The following is a 26,468-nucleotide window of genomic DNA, read 5'->3' on the forward strand; positions in this document are numbered from 1 at the left end:
TATGTGGCAAAAAAAATCATAGGTATCTAAGATCCTCTCCTATACTTTTTAATTATACTTGGGATGTGAATAAGAAAATAGAAAAATATACAAGTGTCCCAGAATAAAGAATGGATAATCTAGTAGAAGTAAAGAGAAATCAACCAAAGTTAATTAATGTAATTATTCAAAAAATATTTATTTAATTTCCATCATGTGCTGGATATTGTGCTAAAGTGAGCACTCAGTGATAGACAAAGTAGATATGTTCCCCATTCTCTAGGAACTCATGGTCTAGTTAGTGAGAAAAGGAACCATGAACATGTGATGTGTGTAGCAGACTTCCAAAGGCAATCTCTGCCTTAGGGTTGGGGAAGTTTTCTGGCAGGAAGGCAAGAAGGTCACAAATTCGTGTCCACAGGTATCAAGCAAGGTAACACTAATGCATGAAGTAACCCAAATGTTAAGTGTCTTTTCATGGAATCAAGATTAATGCATGACTAATAATATTCTTTTTTGAAATATTGTGCAAACAAAATAAAAACTCAAATCAAAGCATGCTCATTACCTGAGATCTAAATTCTCTGGCTATATGATTATGTGAGGGAGACCTTACAGTGCCCATCATAGAAGCTCCATGACCCTGGATCATCAAGATTGGAGGACAGAAGTATACAGGTGCCCTTTGACAAACGATGAAGAATAATCACATCACTCAGAGAAAAAGGGTCCACTAGAGAAACAGATTTATACTGTACATCAGCTCAAGATAGCAATTGAGAAAATAATAAGAGAGAAAAAAATAACCCTCTATCCTAAGACAATAATCATAAATCTAAAAAATTATACACACCAGGAGATTCATAACAATAATATTTGTAGTGATGATTAAATGGAGAAAATATAATTGTCTGAAAATAGTGACCTGGTTAGCTAATGTATGGCAGATACCCACAATAGAATATTATGCCACAGTTGAAATTCGGCTCCAAATGCCTTTAGTATAGCTGGGATGTTAGCAAACCATGTGTTGGTAGCCTAATTTTCTAATTGCACCAATCTTTTTTTCTCTTCAGACCACAGGGTAGTTTTTTGTTTATTTGTTTTGTCTTGTTCCTATTGTTAGTAGTATTTACCCATGTGCACTTCTCTTTCATCCTCTATACCCTATATCCTTTTGTTCTAGATTTATCTAAATCCCTCTCACAAAGTTAAAGATTTATTTATCAGTGTCTAATGATAACTTATCTGTTCACAGAGAAGCACATCCTAATAGGTATTAAAATCTTAAGGTTAATATGGAAGTATTTTAGACACCAGGCAGTAAAAGGAGATAGATTTCTGAAGATTGAGCCTGTACCACTGAATCTGAAAGCACCATAGATAGCATGCAAATGGTTTTGCACAAAACTGGCCATCCTCATTTCCCTTTTTTAAAATTAAGGTATAATTGACATAGAAGATCATATTAGTTTTAGGTGTACAATGTAACCATTCAATATTTGTATATATTGCAAAATGATCACCATAATGTCTGATCAATATCTGTAAACATACACAGTTACACTTGTTTCTTGTGATGAGAATTTTTAAGATCGACTTTCTTAGCAACTTTCAAATATGCTGTACAGTATTATTAACTATAGTCATCATGTTGTATATCACATCTCCATGACTTACTTCACATTTTTTTGTGACCATCATTCTCCTCATTTTACAGATAATGGAAGTGAGACAAAAGGAGAATTAACACAGCTGAGAGCCAAACTCAGGTAGTCTGCTTCCAGTCCATTATGCTCTTATGCCCAATACCCTGAGGCTTCCCTAATCATTTCTTTTGCAATCCTTTCCGATTACACCTTACTTTTCAAATGTGATGCTTGGTGTTGCTGGCCACAATTCTGTTCACCTCGCTTCAGATTTCCTCTCTTGCCCTCTGCTGCTTTGGACTACCGAAGGCAGTATCTATTCCTAGACACTTCCAACAGTCTGCATCTCAAGATTTACATTTTGTTGCTGATAGAAAGATATATTAAAAAGGAAATGTAGACCTCTTGAGGAGAAAAATCATACTGTGTATATATTGCCTGGGGCTAGTCTGATTCAGTTTGAGTTAAAATTCTTTACTATACATCTCAATAACTTGTATTTTCTAGAATATGACTAACAGCATGATAGAATCTTGGCCATGAGTATGAACAACATTTTGCATTTTCGATACCCAATTTATAGTTTATTGATTCCATAATATTTATTTCATCTAAAAACCACTGTCTGAAATTAATATGTGTTCTAAATAAGAATGGTAGCATCATTTTGATAAAGTAAAAGACATCAAATATTGTCTCAAAGTCTAACTATTAATGCCAGTAAAGATAGAGACCAACTTTTAACCAAAAGAGTCACCGTGGAGTGACAGACATTATTTTCCTTGGTAACTCTGGCTTACCCTTTCTTTTTCTTTTCCAGTAAAATTATTATCTTGTATGAGGGTTAAATTCAAAATTAACTGTTTCCCTGTACCTTTTACTATCATTAAGAAGTACACCTCACATGAATGATTTAGTGATTGCTTTCATGTTCATGTTTGACTGTATTGATTAACCTTCAAGATGGGGGCTTTTGTGTGCATGGCAGAGGTTGCCAGCACTCATTGGAATTTTTTCTCCTTCTAGGCTCACAAGAAGATGGTATGTCCCAGTTTCAATCAGTTAGGAGTGGCCATGGGATTATTTGAGTGAGTGAGTTTTAGGTGGAAATGACATAAGTCATTTCTGGGCCAGAGTATTTAATCACAAGAATGAGACTCTATAGCACACTTTTTGTCTGCTACCATGGACAGTTATGTGGGCATGGAATAGCAATCAGGATGTACCTGACTAGGTTTGAAACATAGAGTCCCCCTTGGAAATAAAATTTATTTTATTATTTGTTGTTTTTGTTTGTTTTCTTTTTTTAATTTTGCTTAATGTGTTTTAATAAAATATTATTGTTTTTATTGCTTAGGCTATTCTGAGAGATATTGTATTACATTAAACTTTGATTCCACAACAGTACAATACTTACCTCAGTGTTTGAATATGCTAAACATTTAAGACTTGAAATTAATATTTTTCTCACATTTTGTCTTTGCTTATTTATTAATTGGTTTATACAATGTACTAACTGCTAGGGTAGTTGTTTTGAGGATTAAAAATATTATCAGCATTCAAGGGATTTCTTTTCAATGCCATAGACTATATATGAATTTCTTTTAATGTAGGTACACGGAATCTTTGACCGTGTGAGAATGTTACCCAGAAATATTTTTATTATTATTCCCTTGTCACCATACCAAAAAGCGCATGTAGTTATTCAGGTTTTGTATTAGAATCCAGAAATTGGACATTTTTTTTAGAAATAAGAAAAAAAAGAACTTTATTTCAGATCAAAATACTTTTAAATGTTTATAGCATTTATTAGGTGGTAAAATATTTCACAATAAAATTCAGCCTAATTTAAAGAAACATAGCAAAGGCTGCACTCCAAAAGTTTTGAATCATGATTTGTTTTAAGAGTTAATCCTATTGACCCTAAGAAAAGCTTTATCCATGTGCATGGAAGTGCAGGATGCATATGTGTATTGAAAAATAATATTGATGAATTTGGGTAATCAAATACTCTAAAAGGACCTCCGGCTACTGTATGAGGGAGGTAAGTTTTCTCTAACTGGAGCACTAGGTATGATCACCAAATTCACAGCCCCATAGGGATAACATTTATTATCATAAAAAGAACTATAGCATTTGAAATCTGAGGTTAAACATTTACTACAAGGTTTATGAGGAGACTATGAATCTCAAGTGAATTCACTGCATGAGAAAAGTGAATTTATTATCAAGGGCATGAAAGGAATAAGTCTTCTGAATGCTTAATACCCTCTGTTAAAGCTTCATAATAAACTGTTCACCTCACTGCATGCTATTCCAAAGTCTACAATGCAAGATATGACTAACCTCTAAATCACAGTCCTTTTAAGGCACTGCCAATAAGGTAACTAATTCATGTGTATTCATTATGAAAAAAAAATATACCAAATAGTCAGCATTGTGCTACTGACTTTTCTAAGATCTTCTGTAGAATAGATTCTAGCTAATTTCTAATGTAAATAACTTGCCTTCAAAACATACAAAATATTCTAAATGTCAAAAGATCATAAAATAACAGAGATAAAGTGATGGGCAGAGCTGACAATTTTTCAAAGCATCTTGGAGGATACAAAATACATTTTTGTTGGTTCACAAACACTAAACTGGTTACTCCATGAGTACTGAATTTTAAAATATATAACTGCCTCAAAAATCTCACCTCAGGAAAGGTTAATAAGCCTGAACTGGCAATATCATGAGATCTCTGATGGAATCTAATTAGCACGAAGTTCACATTCTGAAAACATTTTGTTAGACTGACAAGAGGTTAGAAAAGGAACAGATGATACATGAGAAAGGTCTTTTCCTCCTTACTATATGTGTATAATTTCCATTATGGGTAATTAGAACTTCATACATGGAACAGTGAAAGAATAGACCAGAACATATTTTTTTCCTTAAAAAGCACTATTTTAGCAGCAATGGAACAGACTGCTGAGGTCAGAAGGGTCCCAGAGCTAGACAGTGTTTACAAAGCCAGGGAACAGGTTTCAGTGTGAAAGAAATTCTCCTAGCCAAATGAAGGAAACATAAGGAAATTATTCTGATGAATATGAAACCTGTTAAGCATTATTTAGTTTTCATCATAAAATAGTATAATGGGCTTTCATTTTACTACATATAGCTTTTGGAGCATAAATTTCTCCAACAAATAACAAATGGGAAAGCAAGTTGGAATTAGGCAAGCCCTGGAGATGGCATAAGGTAAAATGTCCATCCAAGCGGTGACCTTGCTGTTGAATTGATGTTACTACTAAGTAAATGGAAATCAAAGGATGAGAGGAATAAAAACAGTATAAGGAAATTTGTAAGCAGGTTTAGATGACACTCTTTTGGTCCCTGAGTTAGAACCAAGCAAGGCTTCCCCTTCAGAAACTAGGTAATCTTTCAACAAAAAGGCAAAATAGGATGAAAGCAGGTGGCAATACATTCAAATAGAATAAGGAGGTACTCATTCTCCTCTGGTTTATATGACCACCAATACCAGACTTGCCTACTAATTGTCTTTATCACTATAACGATTGTTATGATGCTCTATAGCAATCATTATTTCACATACCTTCTTCCCTCTCTACAGTGTGCTAAGGCTATGAGAAGCATGGCTGAACACATTTCCATTTCATGGTTTTGACTCTCATTTTCCCCTGAAAGTCACTAATTACCACAGAAGTTTCATGAGGAAAAGTCAGATCTCTGACCTGAACTCCCCTGAGGTCAATGTACCTACGTAAAGGAGTAGGGCAGGGTAATGTTCTTACATATAATCCAAAGTATTTTTCTTTTTTAAAAATTTATGTTTCCTCCCTGGAATCATCTTGCAATTAAGACTAGGCCAAGGGGATTAGGTTTATTGCCATAGATAAGAGGCAGGCAGACATTGCCTAGGGGGAAAAAAAAAAGTCAGTGTTTAGCTTTGAACTTAAAACTAAATGCCTCAGGGTGAGTTCTTTGGAAGCAGTTGCTGAGACAGTTTAGCATGGGAGAAATTTATTCGGGATTCACACCTGTGGCAAAGAGTGAGCGGAAGTAGGATCAGGCAGAGGGAGAAGTGGAACTGCCATACAGGTCAAAGAAAGCCTTGGATAGGTCAACTTCTAGCGGACTGTGGGTGTAAAGCCCCCTCTGTGGTTTGTATGTTTTGTGACCCATGAAGGGAAAAGAAGCTCCCTGCAGCTGAGGCTGCTGCTGGCAGCTGAGGCTACAAATCTCTTCTTGAAGAAGAATCTTGGCAGTGTATCTCTGAGTCAGGCACTGGCTTTGAATAAAAGCTCAACTGCAAAGTTTTCAGCCACATTTTCAAATGATAGAAAGGGGATTTCTTGAACATCCTAAAGCTGGGTTTTTACATGTCCACAACCTTGAATTAGAGGATTAATCTCAGAGTAAACCAAGAGTAGGGGGAATGCAAGCTTTAAAGTGAAGAAATTTACCACACCACCTACAAACTCCTTCCAAGATAGGTGAGGGTATGAGAAAGGAAAGAGAGGATTTCATTATGATCTCTTGCAAAAACACTCAGAGTTTTTGGAGAATCTCTCAAAACCTCACTGATGATTCTCTGCATCCTGACCTAGCCTGGAGATTCTGACAGCCTCTGGGAGAACCCTGCTTTGTATGGCCTGGGATTAGTAGAGTTGTCATGGCTGAGACAGACCTAAGAGTTGGGCTCCAGGGCTTCCTTACTGGGAATTGTTCATACCAGCCTCTTCAGGGAAAGCAGATGAGACTTCTTTATTCTCTAGAGTTAGGAATCAGATATTTTGTGAGAAACAGTAGATGTGAATAGACCTGGGGGTCAAAAGAAGGTCACTTACACAAGCAGAAGAAATATGCATAGTCATTAAGTTTAGGTATTAACACAATCTCTAAATGACGAAGGGAACTAAAATTAAATTAAGATCAAACAAATAAAATTAAATAAAGTTGAATAAAATAAAAAATTCAATTCCTTTTTTTTTTCTAACCACATCTCTGGAGCTCAAGAGTGACAAAAGGCTAGTGGCTACTATCTTGGACAAGTTATATACAGAACATTACCTTTATCACAGAATGTTCTATTGGGCAGTGCTACTTGAGAAAAATGTGAGCTTATTTCAAATACATATTTTTTACATTTTTAACATCTGAATTCTAATGTATCTTTTGATCATGTCATATGAAGAAATAATTTTTCAATGCTGTTTAGAGCTAGGAAGAAGAAAAAAAATTTTTTTGAAACTTAGATTGTAGCGAGGCCAATTTTTTCACTCTGCATGAAAACACCATACTCACTACAACTCTTGTGTTTTCATCAATTTGCATTCTAATCCAAATATCATATATCTGAAAAATTCCTTGATGAATCAGTCTCTCCACAAAGCCCTCTCTTATAGAATGCATGACCATTAAGTGTTATCCATCATTTCTCCAATACCCAAAGCAATATAAAAGTAATTAAGTTTGTCTCAGAAGACTTTGTATCAGGCTTCTTTCACCTAGCAATTTTTTTTTTTTTTTTTTTTTTTTTGCGGTATGCGGGCCTCTCACTGTTGTGGCCTCTCCCGTCGCGGAGCAGAGGCTCCGGACGCACAGGCTTAGCGGCCATGGCTCACGGGACCAGCCGCTCTGCGGCATGTGGGATCTTCACGGACCGGGGCACGAACCCGTGTCCCCTGCATCGGCAGGCAGACTCTCAACCGCTGCGTCACCAGGGAAGCCCTACCTAGCATATTTTTGAGGTTCTTATACATTGCAGCAGGCATCAGTGCTTCATTTCTTTCTGTAGCTGAATGATATTCTATTGTATGGATATGTACATTTTGTTAATCCATTCGTTTGTTTTGGTTGTTTCCACCTTTTGGTTACTGGGGATAATGATGCAAACATTTCTTGTTATGAAGGTACTTGTTTAAATACCAGTTTTTAATTCTTTGGGGTATACACTATAGAAGTGAGATTACTGGTTCATATGATAATTCTGTTTAATATTTGGAGGAACCATCAGACAGTTCTCCACAGCTTTTGCAGCATTTTATATTCCAGCCATCAATGCATGAGGGTTCCACTTTCTCCACATCCTCACCAACACGTTACCTTCCATTTCTTGTTTGTTTGTTGTTTGTTTGTTTTCAGTACATGCTACTTTAATGGATATAAAATGGTTTTTGTGTTTCCCTAAGCCCTAATAATGTTGAGTATCCTTTCATTTGCTTGTTGCCCATTTATATATCTTCTTTGTAGAAAGGTCTATTCAAGTTTAAAACACTCATTTAACATGTGAGAAAATAGACACCAAATAGTTTAATTGTTGTGGTTATATAACAATAGAAATCATTATCAAATATTGATACTTAGCTCCCACCAAGAATATATATTAAGCTTTGCAATTTTTATTTCACTTTTTCTTCATAATAACTATGAAGTTTGTATGAAAGAATTTCTTATTTTACATATTTTACTCTCCACAAGAGTTAAGTAAAAGATCGGTTTAGAAATTGCTTTCTGATTCAAAACTCATTTATTGGTAATATTTTGTTCATTTTTAGAATTGCTATCAAATTTTGGAGAGTTTTTATGTAAATATTTTAAGAATTCAGGGATGTCCTCTTTTTTTTTTCACAATTCCTAACCTTGACTGTTCATTGATTTTATAAACTCACTATGCAATTTGTAATCTATACCCTCATTGCAGAAGCGTACTATAAGTTTTAAGCTCATGTTTATGGATTTCAATAAGTCTTCTAAAAGTGGTGATATTTTAATGAGTTATAATATATGTATAGTAAATTGTGTAAAGTTCACTAACTTTAAACCTTAAGCTAAATGTATCTTTATCACCCAACAATACTATCACCCAAATCAAGAAATAGAGCATTCTCAGTATCTCAGAGTGTTCTCTTTTGTCCATTCCCAGTCTAACCTCATCTTTCAGACATGACAACTGTTGTTAATTCTTTCATAAAATTTGTCTATCCCTAGTACAGTATATTATATACTATTTTCTGTCTAGATTTTTTCATTCAGCATAATATCTCAGAGATTCATTCAAGTTGTTGCATTAGTTTGTTCTTTTTTTATTGCTTTGCAGATTTCTATTTTATATATATAATAAAATGTATGTATCTATTTTCTTGCTGGTGATATCCAGGTTGTTTCCAGTTATTAGTTATTATACATAAAACCGTTTTTGGGTGGACATACATACTTATTTCTCTTGGACTCTTAGGACTGAAATTGCTGTGTCATTTTTAGTTGTGATAAGCAACTCCTAAGATGGCCAACAATGATCTCCACTTCCTGGGGATCAGCCCCTGTGAAATGTTTCCCTCTTGAACATGGGATAGATTTACTGATTTACTCCTAAGAAACCTAATATGGTAGAAATAATGAGATGTCACTTCTGAAATTAGGACATAAAAATATTGGCTTCTGCCTGAAGTACACTTTCTTTCTCTCTCTCGGATTTCTAGAAGACATTCGAGCTAGCCCTATAAAATGGCCCAACTGAGTGAGCTCAAAAGTAGATATTCTGAAGACTTTCAACAGTGGTGTGATTCTGGAAACAGCTCTTCTGAAGTCCACTGACAGACGTGTGAGTAGGCTTCATGGATAATCTTCCCTCAGTCAAAATTTGAGATGATTCCAGGATGAGCTGATATTTCAGTGAGAGACCCTGAGCAAGAGACAGCCAGCTAAACTGATTCTAGATTCATGATCTATGGAAACTGTGAGGCAAAAAATATTTATAGATTTTGTCTTAATTAATATAATTTAAAAATATATTTAGTTTTAATAATTATTGAAAATAAATTTTTAAGCGTTTTATCACTTTATACTTCAGTCAACAATGTATGAAAGTCCCAATTGTTCCACATCTTTGAAAACAGTTGCTATTGTCAGTCTTTTAAAGTTTAGTCATTGTGGTTAAATTATCATTTCTCTGAAATGATATATGATATCATTTCTCTGAAATGATATGTGGTATGGAGCACATTTTTTATTCTTATTAGCTACTTGTATATTTTTTTTTATGAACTGCCTGTAGAAATATTTTGCCTGTTTCTATGTTAGCTTTATATTTTTCTTATCAATGTATCAAGCTTCTTTATATGTCATAGACCTATGTCATTTGTCTAATGTATATTTTCTAAAATCTTCTCATAGTCTGTGGCTTGCCTATTCTCTTTCCTAATGGTTTATTTTTGTGAAAAAGCAACTCTAATAACTCTGTCATAAATCAGATGACTTTATTTTTTGACTCTATTTATTAACTATCGTGCTTCATGAGTGTTTTGTCTATAATTGGACCATTACCACACTGTCTTAAATACTTCAATATGCTTTAAGTCTTAAATAAAAATAGGGATCTTCAAATTTATATTTTTATTTAAAACTTTCTTAACTGTTTTGGTCCCTTTCATTTCCATATAAACCTTAGGATAGTCTTACAGATGTTCAGACACACACAGACCTGCTAAGATTATGATTTGTATTGTATTGAAAGTATGGATCAGTTTGGACTTTACATTGTAAAAATATTGAGTTTTCCAATACATTAACTTGTATATCTCTCCATTTATTCAGTTGATTTAAATTCTTTCAATAATTTTGGAGTTTCTGGAGTAGATACCTTACACATATTAGATATCTTCCTATATATTTTATATCATTTCTGCACTCAATATATTATATTTTAATTTCAATTTTGCATTTGCTAGTATATAGAAATGTAGTGCAATTACTGCTATTAGATTTTTTGTAGATTCTTTGCGGTTTTCCATGAACACATTTATGTCATCAGTGAATAAGTACATTTTTCCTTTTGATTATTTCTTTCCATATTTTTCTTGTTGCTTTGCCTAGGACCCTCGTACAATATTTGAGAGGTTGTAATACTAGAATTATTTAGCTTTTTACCATCATGAGGAAGAAAATACTCATAATTTCACTAATAAGTATATTTTGTCAGCACATCAAAGATAGTATTCCACTACCTTCTGCCTTCTTTATTGCTGTGGAAAAGTTTGCTGTCAGTCCACTTGTCATTGCTCTGTAAGTATTCTATCTTTAAAAAGTTGTCTTTTCTTTTACAGTTTGCACTTTCACTAAGATATATCAAAGTGTGAATTTTTTAAGTATATGAGCTTTGGATTGATTGTGCTACCCAAACTTTAAGATTCTTGTTTTTACCAAAAAGTCCATGCTGTTTCTGGAAAATTCTCAGCAGTATACTCTTCACCGATTCCTTTCTTCTCTCAAATTCCCTTTATAATCTTCTTTCTTAACTCAAATATATAATAGTTTTTCATTCTATTTTCCATTTTTAAATTTTTGTCAGTTTTCTTATATAACAAAGAGATAAACAGATAGTTATCTCTTCAGATTGGATCACTGAAGACATTTCTTTTTTCATCAAGTAAGGGTTTTTATGGGGAATTCTATTTTCACATAGTCGTATCTGATATGACCTAAGTAGAAAGTCAAAATTATTATTGACTTAAGGATTAACTTATCAAGTAAGAAATAACAGTGAGACACTTTCATGGCAATCAAATTGATATAATACAATGAATAAAGCAAATATTTACTAATGTTTTCAGAAATAACATAATTTTCTCATACTTAATCTAGTTCCCCAGTTTAAATAATGTATATGGGTTTATGTTTCCCAAGTTTATAATTTTACTACTAAACACGTTCATGAGCTTCAGACTCACAACCAAGGCCTGAGGTTTATACTGCAAAGTTAAACCTTCCCGAAACAAAACTTCTGAATTCCCCCCAAAAAAGCTTATTCCTTCAAAATTAATCTTCATTTTATTGTTGGCAAAATCACCCATCTAGTAACTCAGGTCAAGTTTTTAGATATTATTTTAAATTTTCCCTTTCCCTTACCCCCTACATCATCCCTCCACTACAGCCATGGTGGCTATACTCAAAAATTTCTCCTGAAATTAACATTTTTTCCACTGCTCACTGCTACTCTTCTAGGCCAAACTACCATAAGAACATTCCTGAACTTCTGCAATAGCCCCTTTATTCTTCTCCTTTTTTCATTTTTGTCCCATTTTAGTACCTCTTCTAGGAAGCAGCCAGGGTAATCCCTGAAAAAGATACATTAGTTATTTTTCCATTTCTTAGGTGCTTCTACTGCCTTCTTACTTCAATTAGAATAAAATTCTACTGCTTTTCAGCGTCTTCAAGGCCCTGTTTGTCTATTCATCTCTCCAGTCCCCACTTATATCACTTCTTCCTCATTGAAGTCTTTTAATAGCACTTGAGTTCTTGTTAAACCTTGAAAATACCAAGATTTTTCTTGCTAAAGCACTTCTTAAATTTTTAACTTCCTTTCCTCAATATTCTTCTTGACACAGATATTTAAATCATTGTCTCTTTATCATCACTTTTTAAGGAAGTGCTTAAGCAGTGTCATGAAGACAGAGGAGACAGCCTGAATGGACTTTCACCATCCAAGTCTAAGGTAGTTTGAGCATCAAAAATAATGGAAATAATGGTTTATAAAATTCACGTGTCCATAAGAAAGAAAGAAAGAAAAAAGGAAAGAAAGAAAGAAAGAAAGAGAGAAAGAAAGAAAGAAAAAAGGAAAGAACGGTAATGCTTTTTTTGTAGTGGAATGCCAACTAGTAAATGTAGAAGAAATGGTGGAGTTAAAACATTTATCATTTTTCAACTATCAAAGGAATAATTAGTTGCATAAAGAATCAGAGATGGATGTTAAAGCTAGTGGTAAAAGTTTAATAAGGAAGAGGATATTTATATAATTTTAATATATTTTCCCACAAATTACTTATCAATACAAATGGTAAAAATAATAATGTTATAGTGAAGAAACATAACAAACATAACCTTAATCAAGTTATTAAAGTTGACTTTACCAAAAATGGGTCAAACCTATATCAGGTAATTTTTTATATGATGCACTAAGAAGAACATGATAACAGAGTATGCATAATCTGAATCTCATCATGAGAAAACATCAGGCAAACTCAAACTGAGGAACATTCTACAAAAGCAACACAAAACAAAACTGGTCTGTATTCTTCAAAAATGTTAATTTCATGTAATACATAGAAGTCTGAGAAACTGTTCCAGATTAAAGGAGATCAAACACACATGCCAAAAAAAGTGGTATCATGTCTACAGTTACTCTGAAATAGTCCAGATATATGAATATTGGACTAATTGTGAATTTAAAAAAAAATTAATAATAATTTACTTTGGACTCAACTCCTCCAATTCTGCCTTGATTCATTTGAACCACATTTCCCACCTCCACATTGTATCTTACCTTTTTGTGGATGGATTTCTGATAATTCAGTGGACCTAGTGCATGTTCTAAGAGAAATTTTTTCTTTATAAAATGATTGATTTGTCAGAGAGGTAAATCAAAAAATATCTATGCATCGAAGCCAAACATATGGCAAACACCTGAAAATAGGTCAAGAAAGTAATCACAAGTGGGACTATTGCTATAAGAACATTAAAACTATCAGTATTACCTTCGGGCCTATAAAGATAATGAAGGCTAGGAAAACTACAGTAAATATCTTGATGATTTCTCATACAACTTTATAACACTCTTCTGTTTAAAATTCAAAGAAACTGTTTTTGGACTTTGCAATGTTTTTAATATTTTATCAGTTGTAAATGAAATTCAGCTTTTCTATTGAAATTGCTAAGTGGCTAGACTATAATCTTTGGAAGCAATGTTTATTACGTACATTGTATATCAAGCAGTGCTAAAAGTTCAATTTAAAAAATATAACATAAAAAGTGATAGTTAAAATATGTAGTCATTGGAATCATTTTTTTGTTGTTAAATTGCTGTGGAAAATATATAAGAAGATTAGAAAAATAAATGCCTACTCAATGTCATGCTGTTTTGTTTGTTAAAACATATAAGACATAGTATATTATTTACTTAACAAAAATGTTAATTAATCACCAACTATGTATAAGCTATGAGCTATTTGCTGGGGATTGTGGGTACACACATATGACCTGGCATAGGTAGGGGTTTCTAAGCTGAAGACAAGATTGCACTCTAGAGCCTGGAGGAAATGAGATGCTGTATCTTTATCCTTAAAAGGCATCTCCATTTTCCATTATGAAATTCAGAATTTTAAAGAAGTTAGGCAAATTGGATAAATGCCTCTAGAGCACCATTCTTTTGTTTTCATAAAATTGTTGATGCATTAAGAATGGGAAAATGAAGCCACATTTTTGTTTATATCATGCTATCAAGTTTGGTAAGATATAGCACATGGTTCTCTAACTGCTTTCCTTCTTTAATTTTTAGACCCAGACATTTTTTCACAGAAATTCAATCTTAATGTTCTTCATTCCTTTCCATTTAACTCATCAACAAGTGGCTCTACATGAGATTTTTTTTTTTTTTTTTTGTGGTACGCGGGCCTCTCACTGTTGTGGCCTTTCTCGTTGCGGAGCGCAGGCTCCAGACGCGCAGGCTCAGCGGCCATGGCTCACGGGCCCAGCCACTTCACGGCATGTGGGATCTTCCCGGACAGGGGCACGAACCCGTGTCCCCTGCATCGGCAGGCGGACTCTCAACCACTGCGCCACCAGGGAAGCCCTCTACATGAGATTTTGACATTCAACATAAATTTTATTATTTTTTCTTAAACATAGGAAGCTGTATTTTGCCAAGGGTAAACGAAAATATTTAACTTCAGTTTGACGTCATCCAGTAATATACATACTTGTGTGCTTATTTGTGTGTATGCTACTTTTGGTAAAACAGATTTCTTCCTCTGTTCTAAAAACTTTACTGGCATGATAACGAATGAAGAGGAAGGAAGGAAAGGATACACATGACATTCAGCATGAACAAATTAATCATCCTTGAATAAAATGTTGAGGGGATAATGAATTTACACCACAAGAAGTAATAAATTCATTCCATAATTCTTCTTCCTCCAGTGTTTAAGTTGTATTCATTGGTACTAAATATTTTATAAACTAATGTTTCAGAAAAAGTAACATCTAATACTTACTAGAAACCATCTGTCATTTGTTTTGTACAATATGTGTTATGTATTTCTTAATTTTTATATAATTTTGAGAATTAAGAACAATTATTTACATTATACAAATGAGAAATTTAAGGCATTGAAAGATTAAGTATCTTCCTCAATCACACACCTATAATTGAGTGACTAAAACAGGATTCATACTCTTTCCTCCTGATTGCAAAGTCTATGAATTTTAGCATACCTTATACTTTCTCATTCTATTTGGCATATAGTCCACTATGACCTTCAAATTTTTAAAAAAGGAATAAATTAGTTTGATTTGTCTCAATCTTCATTGAACTTTTAGTTCACTTATATTAAAAATATGTCAAAGATCACCAGTTGGTAAAATTTTATGTTTCTTCACATGTTCATAAGTAGTTTGTGCATCAAAGTGGGATTAATTTAGGTACTATTATTCAAAGTCCTGGCTTTCACCTTTAAACATTATTCTTCTTTGTCAATGATTAAGATCTTGAAATTAAATATAAATCCATTATTAAATTTTTTAACAACATTTATAAGATTATAAATAACAAATGAACATTATTGGTAATGAGCCAAGGGAGTTAAGTTTATAAACAGTCCTCATCTAGAAGTTTCCATAAGAATTATATAAAAGGTATTTTCCCACTAAATTCGTATTTAAATGTGGTTAAGCAACTGGACACAGAAGTCATCCTGCTATTAAAGCTCAACCTAAGCCTTAAAAACCACTTCTGCTTTTCATTGCACAAACTTACAGAATACATAATTTCATTGACTGTAGAAAACCTGAAGCAACTTGTTCCTTGTAGAAAAGGAACATTGAGTTGGGTAAATATGTAGACAATTATTTTGCCAATTTTTCACAAGCGCATGAAAAACATTTTTCCAAAAATGTAATGTTACCTTTATTATTATATTAGAAAATCAGGAAGTGATTCTAAGATTCAAATAATCAGTTATTTCACTGGTGATGATGATGATGATGCAATTATTGATATGCATGCATGTGTGCTGACTATGGGACAGAGTTTACAACTAAAAGAAGACCAGGTTTAAAGTCCTTGTGTAGGTTAAACAAATAGATGCATAGAAAGGATGACACAAGTACAGTGTTTAGTCCTTCAGATCGACCCACAAGTTGCCACCTGCTGCTGGATTCAAACATTTTTCTTTGTGGCTGAATAACGCATTAGATAAAAGTTACATAGAGATAACTTTCAGTTAGTCTCTGGGAAGGATTATGTAAGAGAATGAAGCTACCCTAAAATAAGAAGTAGGACACTGAGAGCATATATCTCATCTCCCAGAATAGTTGTATTTTTTGACTACCTCCATATACTATTATAGCACCAATTGCAATATATGTTCATGTTTGTTATGTCTGCTGGCTGTATCTGTCCATTTCTAAGATAGAAGCATTGAGGTGTCCAACTATGATAATGGATTCATCTATTTCTCCTTGCAGCTGTAGAAGTTTTTGCCTCAAGTAGTTTGATGCTCCATTGTTAGGTGTACACACAGTAAGAATTGCTTACGTCTTCTTGGAGAATTGACCTCTTTACCACTATGTAGTACCCTTCTTTATCTCTGATAACTTTTCTTTAAGTTAATATAGCTACTCTCCTTTATTTTGATTAATACTAACCTGGTATATATTTTGCCATCTGTTTACTTTTTTTTTTTTTTTGGGCGGTACGCGGGCCTCTCACTGCCGCGGCCCCTCCCACTGCGGAGCACAGGCTCCGGACGTGCAGACTCAGCGGCCACGGCTCACGGGGCCAGCCTTTCCGCGGCATGTGGGATCCCCCCAGAGGTGGGCACGAACCCGTGTCCCCTGCATCGGCAGGCGGACCCCCAACCACTGCGCCACCAGGGAAGCCCCATCTGTTTACTTTTAATCTATATGTACCTTTATATTTAAAGTGAGTTTCCTGTAGGAAACATATAGTTGGGTCATGTTTTTTGATCTACTCTGACAATATGTCTTTAAATTGGAGCATTTAGATCATTGACATTCAAAGTGATGACTGATATACTTGGATTAATGTCTACTATATTTATTATTGTTTTGTACTTGTTGCTCTGGTTCTTTGGTCCTATTTTTGTCTTCTACTCTTTTTCTGCCTTTTGTGGTTTTAATTAAGCAATTTGTATTATTCCATGATTTTTTCCTTTCTTAACACATCAGTCATACTTTTTTTCACTTTTTTTAGTGGTTGCCCTACAGTTTGCAATATATGTTTATAACTAATCTAAGTTCACTTTAAAATAATAATATACCACTTCATGAGTAGTATGAGTACCTTATAATAACAAAATGATCTTAATTTCTTTCTCCTGTCTCTTGTAACACTGTTATTCATTTTACTTATATATAAACATACTTAAACAGGTATATAAATATATATATGATATATACATAAGCATACCTAATCAAATACAGTGTGGTTATTATTATTTTAACAAACTGTTACTTGTTAGATCAATTAAGAATAAGAAAAATTAAATTTTTAATTATACCTTCACTTATTATTTCTTCAATGTATTTTCTTTTTTTAGATAGATGGGAGTTTCTGACCTATATTATTAATTTTTTCTCTCTGAAGAATTTGTTTTAGCACTTCTTGCAAGGCAGGTCTATTTTCAACAAATCCCTTGATTTTTATTTGTCTTCAAAAGGCTTTATTTCTCCTTCACTTTTGAAGTATAATTTTGTAGAGTACAGAATTCGAAGCTGGTATTTTTTTTTCTCAACACTTTAAATATTTTATTCCACTCTCTTCTTGCTTGCCTGTTTTTTGAGGAAATGTTAGATATAATTCTAATCTTTGCTCCTCTGTAAGTAAGGTGTTTTTTCTCTGACTTGTTTCAGAATTTTTTCTTTTTATTTTATTTTCTGTAATTTGAAAATTATATGCAGAGGTGCAGTTCTTTGACATTTATACTGCTTGGTATTCTCTGAGCTTCCTGGATCTGTGGCTTAGCGTCTGACATTAATTTACAGAAATTCTCAGTCATTATTGTTTCAAATATTTCTGTCCCTTTCTCTCTTTCTTCTTCTTCTGGTATTCCCATTACATGTATGTTACATCTTTTGTAGTTGTCCCAGTCCTCGGATATCCTGTTCTGCTGTTTTTGAGGATTCTTTTGATTTATTCTCTATGTCAAAGATTCTTTCCTCAGCCATGTACACTCTACAAATATGTCCATCAAAGACATTCTTCATTTCTGTTACAGTGTTTTTTATCTCTATCATTTTATTTTGGTTCTTTGTTAGGATTTCCATCTCCTCTGCTTATGTTGTCCATTTGTTCTTGCAGGTTGCCTACTTTATCCATTAGAGTTTTTAGCACATTAATGATGGTTGGTTTAAATTTCCATTCTGATGATTCCAACATCGCTGCCATGTCTGGTTCTGATGTTTTCTCTGTCTCTTCAAATAGTATTTTTTGTCTTTTAGAATGCCTTGTAATTTTTATTGTTAGCCGGACATGATGTATTATGTAAATAGGACTTTAGTAATTTAATGGTGAAGTGTGGGGGGAGCAGAAGCATTGTATAGTACTATGATGAGGTCTCAGTCTTTTAGTGAGCTTATACTTTCTGACTGTTTACTTTGCAGGTGTTTCTCAGTTTTTTTCTCCTTCATTTAGTGGGACAGGGTGGCTACAGTGGTCTTGAGAATTGGGTATTTTCCTTCCCTAGGTCAGTTAAGCTCTAGTAATACCCTATGAGGTTAGACTTTAGCTACATAGCTTACTCTGAGGGCAGACCTTGTTCAGAAGAACACAATTCTCTGGAATATTTCAAATTGGTTTCTTTTTCCCTCCCCATGTTGGAAACCTAAAGGACTTTTTGTCAGATATTTACTATGGAAACCTGTTAGAGCTCTTTGGGGGTAAATCTCATAATATTTTGGGTTCCCTCCTATAACTGGGTCCCCCTGGAATTTTTAACTCTCTGACTCTAGTACTCAGACTCTTATCATTTTATCTATTAACAGTACAGATTTTCCTACCCAGCACTTGTTCCCATGGAAATTTCTGCTTGTGAGTTTCTAAATCATAAATGCCTATATTTGCTTCTCTGTCTCTCCAGTCCTGGGGACTGTGTCCTTTCTCTGCATCCTCTCCTCTCTTATTAATCCAAGAGAGTTGTTGATTTTCATCCTGTTCAGCTTTTTACTTGTTGTTGAGATGGAATGGAAACTTTCTCTCTCCTTACATGCAGAACCAGTAACCAAAGTCTAGATTTCACTTATATATCTCTTTAATAAGACTATGATCTTCCAAAGGACAATGACTCTATTTTATTCAACTCTGTATCCTTCAAGACTCATGGAAGGCTACCACTTATAAAAGTCTTGTGAATTAAGAATTATATTTAATTATAATTAAAGTATTAAAGTTGTTTAATCATAATTGTGCCTTCTTCCTTCTACTCATCACACATTATAAGATCAATTTCAATAGGACCTGTCTGGGATGCAGCTGAAACTTTACTCTTTGAATGGTATGTAAAAATTGATGGACAAAAAACACTCTAGAGTATAAGGATTTCCAAAAATCAACTCTTCCAGAAAAGCAACAAAAACACTGGGAAAAGTGTCAAAATTATGGTTGGCCTCTTGAATATGGTCTGCCAGGATAACATGGAATGACATCTTTAAAGTTCTGAAATATATTCTCAATATTGAATTCTGTATCTAGTGAAAATATACTTTAAATATGATGGTGGAAATACTTTTCCAGATCAATGAATAATGAGTGAATTTGTCACCAGTGAACAACTGGAGCATTGTCATAGTAAATACAATTCGTTGTATAAAACAAGAATGTGTAAACCTGTAAATAAGTAAATAAAATTAATGTAAAAATAAATATGCTGGAAAGGAACACTCTTTCTGACAGAATAATATAAATTAAAATAGAAGTCATGATTAATCAGAAAATCATCACTTGATGCTAAAATTTGTTGGTGAAAGATTGATGAGAAGGAGGATAATTCATAGTTTTGCAATTTTCATGGATTTCTTATTAATATGACGAGAAAAACAGTATCTATACAGTGGAGAAAGTTTTCAGATACCACATTAACATTATCAAATTTATTACTACCAATATGGGAACAAATCAATCTCGTGCCTCCTGATATTATGTTGAGAAGAAAACGTAACTTCTGTGACATTTCTGTCAAAAATGCATTACTTGAATCTCATCCTGAGAAAACATCAGACAAGCATAAAATGCAAGACATTCCATAAAATGACAAACTTTTAATCTTAAAGAATATCAAGGTGATGAAAAATAAAGGATGAGGAAATAATCCAGATTAAAGTAAATTAATAACACATTACAGCCAAATGAAATGCGTGATCCCAGATTATATTCTAAAAAGGGGGGAAATAGCTATACATCAGCAAAGTATGAGACATTTGAATATAAACTGTTGGATGGTCAAGAGTATTTTTTCAATGCTAGGTTTCCTAATTTTACTAAGTTAATTATTTTTTTAAAGAAAGTGTTCTGTTCTCAGAAAATGCTTAACTATTAAAGGGTGAAGGAGTACAATTTCTCTAACTTACTCCCAGTTGTTTACACACACACACACACACACACACACACACACACACACAAAGGTTTACAATATGCACCTTAAACTTCCCTACTCTACTGTCAAAATAGATCATAAACCTCATATATAATGTAAAATCCAGCAACAGTGCACATTAACTTCCCTGTCACATTCTTTATATTCTGCTAATGTTTTTATACATTTTATTTCTACACATCTTATAAACTGTATAGTTCTTCAACATTATTTTTGCTTTAAACAGCCAATTTTTTAAAGGATATTAAAATTCAAAAGAAAATATTTTATATCTACCATCACATTTTATATTTTGGTGCTCTTCTTTGATTTGTGTTGATCAGAGTTTCCATCATGTAGTATTTTCTCTCAGTCTCAAGACTTTAACATTTTCCACAGAGCAACTGGTGATAAAATCCTTTGGCTTTTGCTTGTCTAAAAAGTTATTCTTTTTGTTTTAAATTTTAAAGCACATTTTTTTCTGTATATAAAAAATTTAGGTTATTTATTTTCTTTCAATACTTATAATAAGTCTCTGACTTCCATTTATTCCAATGAAAAGTTAACCATCATTCTTATTGCTGTTGTCCTATGTAATCGTTCTCCACACCTTATGGCTTTTCAGATTTTTCTCTTTATCAGTGGTTAAGATGTGCTTGGTGTGGTTTTCTTGTGTTTATTCTGTTTAGGCTTTACTGAGCTTTTTGGATCTCTGAATTTTTTGGTTTTATTCAAATTTGAAAATAAATTCATCCATAATTTTTTCAAATAATTGTTTGGTACTCTCTCCCACATGCCATTTTACCCTGGGACTCCAATTACATCATATTTGACTACCCAGTATCTTTCCACAGGTACTGAGTTTCATTCACTATTCTCCATCATTTTTTTCTCTCTCTCTTTAAAAATACCTTATAATATGTTTTGTCTTCTTGTTCACTGATCTTCTCTTTAGTGCTGTTTTATTCGTTTTTAAGCCTATTCTATGAATTTGCCTAAAAAACAATCTGATACTGTACTTTCAGCTTTGGAAGTTAAATTTGCTGATTTCTATAGTTGCAGTTTCTCTTCTTGCTATATGCTTTCCATAATTCTTGAACATATTTATAATAACAAAGTCCTTTCTTTGTAATTCCTCTTTCTCTGTCATTTCTGGCTCTGTATCTATGACTACTTTCTATCCTATCGTTCACACTTCTTTGTTAGTTTAGTATTTGTGGGCTGGATGCCAGGCAGTATGTTTGTTATATTCTTGAATATTAGTGTTATGTTGTGCCTTTAAAGCCTGTTGAACGTTTGTTCTATTTTTTAGGGGGTGGGGAGACTCTTAAGTTACTTGCCAGTCACCTTGATTCTTATGAAGTTTGATTTTAAACCTAATCAAGATGCTTCTAGCATAACTTTTCTCTCCTACTACTTTAGACTTACTACTAAGGTGTGATCCTCTGAGATCCCTACTGAATTATCTGAATGCTAAGTAAAGTTTCTCGACTATAGCTAACTGGAATTCCAATGTCTTCCAGTGCTGTTTGTGTTCTGAGGATTTTTAGCTAATATTTGCTTGATAGTTTTTTGTTGGTTTTGTTGGTTTGGCCCAGTCCTGTGACATTTCTCTATGCATATGTAGTTTAAAATTCAGACAGACTCAACTGCAGAGTTTTGCAACTCTTTCTCTGAGTAGCTCCTTCATCTCCAGTGCACTGTCCCACAAATTCTAACCCTGTTGGTTTCTCTGAACTCCCTATTTCCTCAGCTCAGTGAAATACCTTTTCATCATCTCTGTGGTTCTCCCTTCTGTGCACAGCAGTATGGAGAAGCATTTCCAAGAAAAACACAAGCTTTATTTATCTAACTATTTATTTGTTTTTTTGACTGTGCTGAGAGGCTTGTGGGACCTTAGTTCTACAGCCAGGGATCAAACCTGTGCCCCCTGCAGTGGAAGCACAGACTCTTAACCACTGGGCCTCCAGAAGCAATCCTGAAGAGAAAAAACCAATGCAGGAGGCATAACTCTTCCAGACTTCAGACAATAATACAAAGCTACAGCAATCAAAACAGTGTGGTATTGGTACAAAAACAGACATATAGATCAATGGAACAGAATAGACAGCCCAGAAATAAACCCACACACCTACAGTTAATTAATCTTCAACAAAGGAGGCAAGAATATAAAATGGGGAAAATGATGCTCTTCAGCAAGTGATGCTGGGAAAGTTGGACAGCTGCATGTAAATCAATGAAGTTAGAACACACCCTCACACCATGTGCCAAAATAAACTCAAAATGGCTTAAAGATTTAAACATAAGACACGACAACATAAAACTCCTAGAAGAGAGCATAGGCAAAACATTCTCTGACATAAATCATACCAATATTTTCTTACGTCAGTCTCCCAAGGTAATAGAAAGAAAAACAAAAATAAACAAATGGGACCTTATCAAACTTACAAGCTTTTGCACAGCAAAGGAAACCATAAAAAAAAAAAAAAAGAACCTACAGTATGGGAGAAAATATTTGCAAATGATGCGACAGACAAGGGCTTAATCTCCAAAATATACAAACAGCTTACACAACTCAACAACAAAAAAACAAACAACCCAATCCAACTGATAAATGGGCAGAAGACCTTAATAAACATTTCTCCAAAGACATACAGATGGCCAATAGGCACATGAAAAGGTGCTCAACATCACTAATTATTAGCGAAATGCAAATCAAAACTACAATGAGGTACCACCTCACACTGGTCAGAGGTACCACCTCACACTGGTCTTAACATCATTAAGAAGTCTACAAATAACGAATGCTGAAGAGGGTGTGGAGTAAAGGGAAACCTCCTACACTGTTGGTGGGAATGTAAATTGGTGCAGTTATTATGGGAAACAGTGTGGAGGTTCCTCAGAAAACTAAAAATATAATTACCATATGATCCAGCAATCCCAGTCCTGGGCATATATCTGGACAAAGTTATAATTCAAAAAGATACATGCACCTCTATGTTCATGGCAACAGTATTCACAATAGCCAAAACATGGAAACAACCTAAATGTTCATCAACAGATGAATGGATAAAGAACATGTGGTACATAGATACAGTAGAATACAACTTGGCCATTAAAAAGAACAAAATAATGCCATTTGCAGCAACATGGATGCAACTAGAGATTATCATAATAAGTGAAGTAAGTCAGAAAGAAAAAAACAAATGCCATAAGATGCCACTTACTTGTGGAATCTAAAATATGGCACAAATGAACCTATCTACAAAATAGAAACAGACTCACAGACGTTGAGAACAGATTTGTGGTTGCTAAGGGGGAGGGGGTTGGGGGAAGGAAGGACTAGAAGTTTGGGGTTAGCAGATGTAAACTATTATACATAGGATGGATAAGCAAAAAGGTCCTACTGTATAACACAGGGAACTATATTCAATATCCTGTGATAAACTATAATGGGAAAGAATATAAAAAAAGAGTGTCTATATGTGTATAGCTGAGTCACTTTGCTGCACAGCAGAGATTGGCACAGCATTGTATATCAACTATACTTCAATAAAATAATTTTAAAAAGAAAAAGAAAAAGACAAGCTTTCTTATTCGTTCCCCTTCTCTCAGGTTGCCAGTCTTTTGTTGACTATTGTCTGTTGGCAGTCTGAGCATGAACACTGTGGTCCCTCATATGTAGAAGACTCCAAATATTTGCTGTTGGAGTCTGTTGCCTAACATTTGGCCTCTGCTTGATACTTTAAACTCAATATACTATTTAATGTATTAAAAATAATCTTCCTCTTTCAGCACCTTCAAATTTTGTTTAATGCCACATGTATTTGTAAACATAGAGCATGATTTTAAAATAAAAGTCAGTTTATATTTACATATTTATATAATTTATTGTTTAATGAAAAAGCATCTTTTTATTCTTATAAAAATAAAGAGGAGCATTCTTAGCTAAGAAGAGCACATGGAATTTTGAAGACTGCCTATTTTCTGGACTGCCATTGGGATTGTGCAGATTGTATTAATTTACTTCGTATTTCTCAGCTTCACATATGTCATGGTTGAATGGAATTTTTGAACTCATAACAATCTACCAAATGTCCTTCTCCTCTGAATTTATATAGTGAAATGAGCTTGTTGTGCATCCTTGGATTAAAGGAGAAGAGAATGGATGGTTAAGTTGCTAAATTCCTCAAGTTCTCAAATGCAAGGCCATTCACTGTAGCTATTCTTCTAGCTCATTTTTGTACTTTTTGATCTCTTGAAATGTAAATATCTCTGTAAATTTCAAGTTGTTATCAGGACATTCTTCTTACTTTTACTACACCTGAACTGTAGTGTTACATATGCATAGTACATTTAGAATTTGCCAAAATTATCTGTAAGTATTATAGGTCCTTGACCTTATCAAGCTCAAGTGCTTAAATATGTTCTGCATTCTTTCACGGTGTAAAGGTCAGTTTGAATTTCTACCTTTTTATCTACAAATGTCCAACTCAGCTGTATATAAGACTATATATATATATAAATATATATATATTTATATATATATATATACTGTTTAAATTACATAGCTTCCCTAAATATCAGAAATTTATGGCAGATATGGCAGGAGATTTTATTGTGGCTTAAATAATAATCTTTTCCCTCCTCACTAATGCCAGCCTTAACTCAGAATGTGACCTTATTTATTTCTATAAAGGAATTGAATATTTGAAGCTGTAATTAGTTAGGGTTATTGAGATCAAATAATCCTGGATTTAAGGTGTGCCATGGAGAGACACACAGAGGAGAAAGCCATGTGAATATGAAGCAGAGATTAGAATTAAGCAACACAAGCCAAGGAAACCCTGGGATAAATAGAAGTTGGAAGAGGCAAGAAAGTATTCTCTTTCAGAGACTTCAGAAGAGCATGGCTCTGCTGACACTTTGATTTTGAACTTCTAGTCTCCAAAACTAAAAGAGTAAATTTCTCTGGTTTTATGCCACCAAATTGTGGTAATGTGTTATGGAAGCCTAGGAAACTCATATATGTATATTTAAAAAAAAATTATTTTAAGGAATGGGAAGGAATAAATTAGGAGTATGAGATTAACAGATACACACGACTATATATAAAATAGATAAACAAAAGGATTTACCATATAACACAGGGAACTATATTCAATATTTTGTAATAACCTATAATAGAAAAGAGTCTGGAAAGAATATATATAACCGAATCACTTTGCTGTATATCTGAAACTAACACAATATTGTAAATCAACTATAAATCAATAAAATATAAATAATTAATAAAATAATTTTTAACTTCTTTCATATGTCATATTAACTATACATCTTTAAGAATCACTTACAAAATACACTTCTGATGACAAAAACATAGAAATTATATAAGTAGCCTTAAAGATAGAATTAACTAAAACAATAGAATACGTTGTACACCTAAATTTTGACCACATAATTTGATGCCGGGTTTTGATAACTGCTTGATGTCTGGCTGATTCCACAGTTGAGGCGACCATGGTAAACCTATAAAAATGTTGAGATTGCCAATTACCTTTGACTCTTGGTTCTTCCCTAAAATTTCTTATGATCACAACTCCAATTACAGGCAATTTTAAAATGGAATTTTTCTGTATGGGCATTTTATGGGTGAGAGAGAGGCTTTTCTACTTTTCCCAGCTTTCTAAGAATACAGACCTCTGTAATTGACCCGATCAACTTGGAAATGACTATATCAAATACTCTGGCTAAGTGCAGACTTATATGAAACTAATTGAAGAAGAAACTAGATTTTGGTACCACCTCATTATCTGCAGTGAAGTGACCACCATCTAGTAGGATAACATTACTTAAATTGTGAGTTCCACAAGAAAATAATAGGTATTTCCTCCAAAAAATTGTTCTGTGGTGAAAAATATGTAGTTAAATTTAAATGTGTTTCTTTAAGAAATCCTTATAGTCTTTAAGAAACTAGTATGTACTATGAATCTTTATTTAGAAAACTACACACAATTTCTCAAACTTATTTGCCCTTTTAACCCTATTGTCATAGAGTAGAGTATCTATAGCAACTGCAAGGATGTGTGCTCTGGGGAGTATAGTTTAGAATTAGCTCTCTAATGATTGGTGGCATCATGGACTTTTATAGTAATAATGACAATATTTACTCTAAACACTTTCTTACTCTTTT

The sequence above is a fragment of the Tursiops truncatus genome, chromosome 5 (genome assembly GCF_011762595.2).
Source record: "Tursiops truncatus isolate mTurTru1 chromosome 5, mTurTru1.mat.Y, whole genome shotgun sequence".
NCBI lineage: Eukaryota > Metazoa > Chordata > Mammalia > Artiodactyla > Delphinidae > Tursiops > Tursiops truncatus.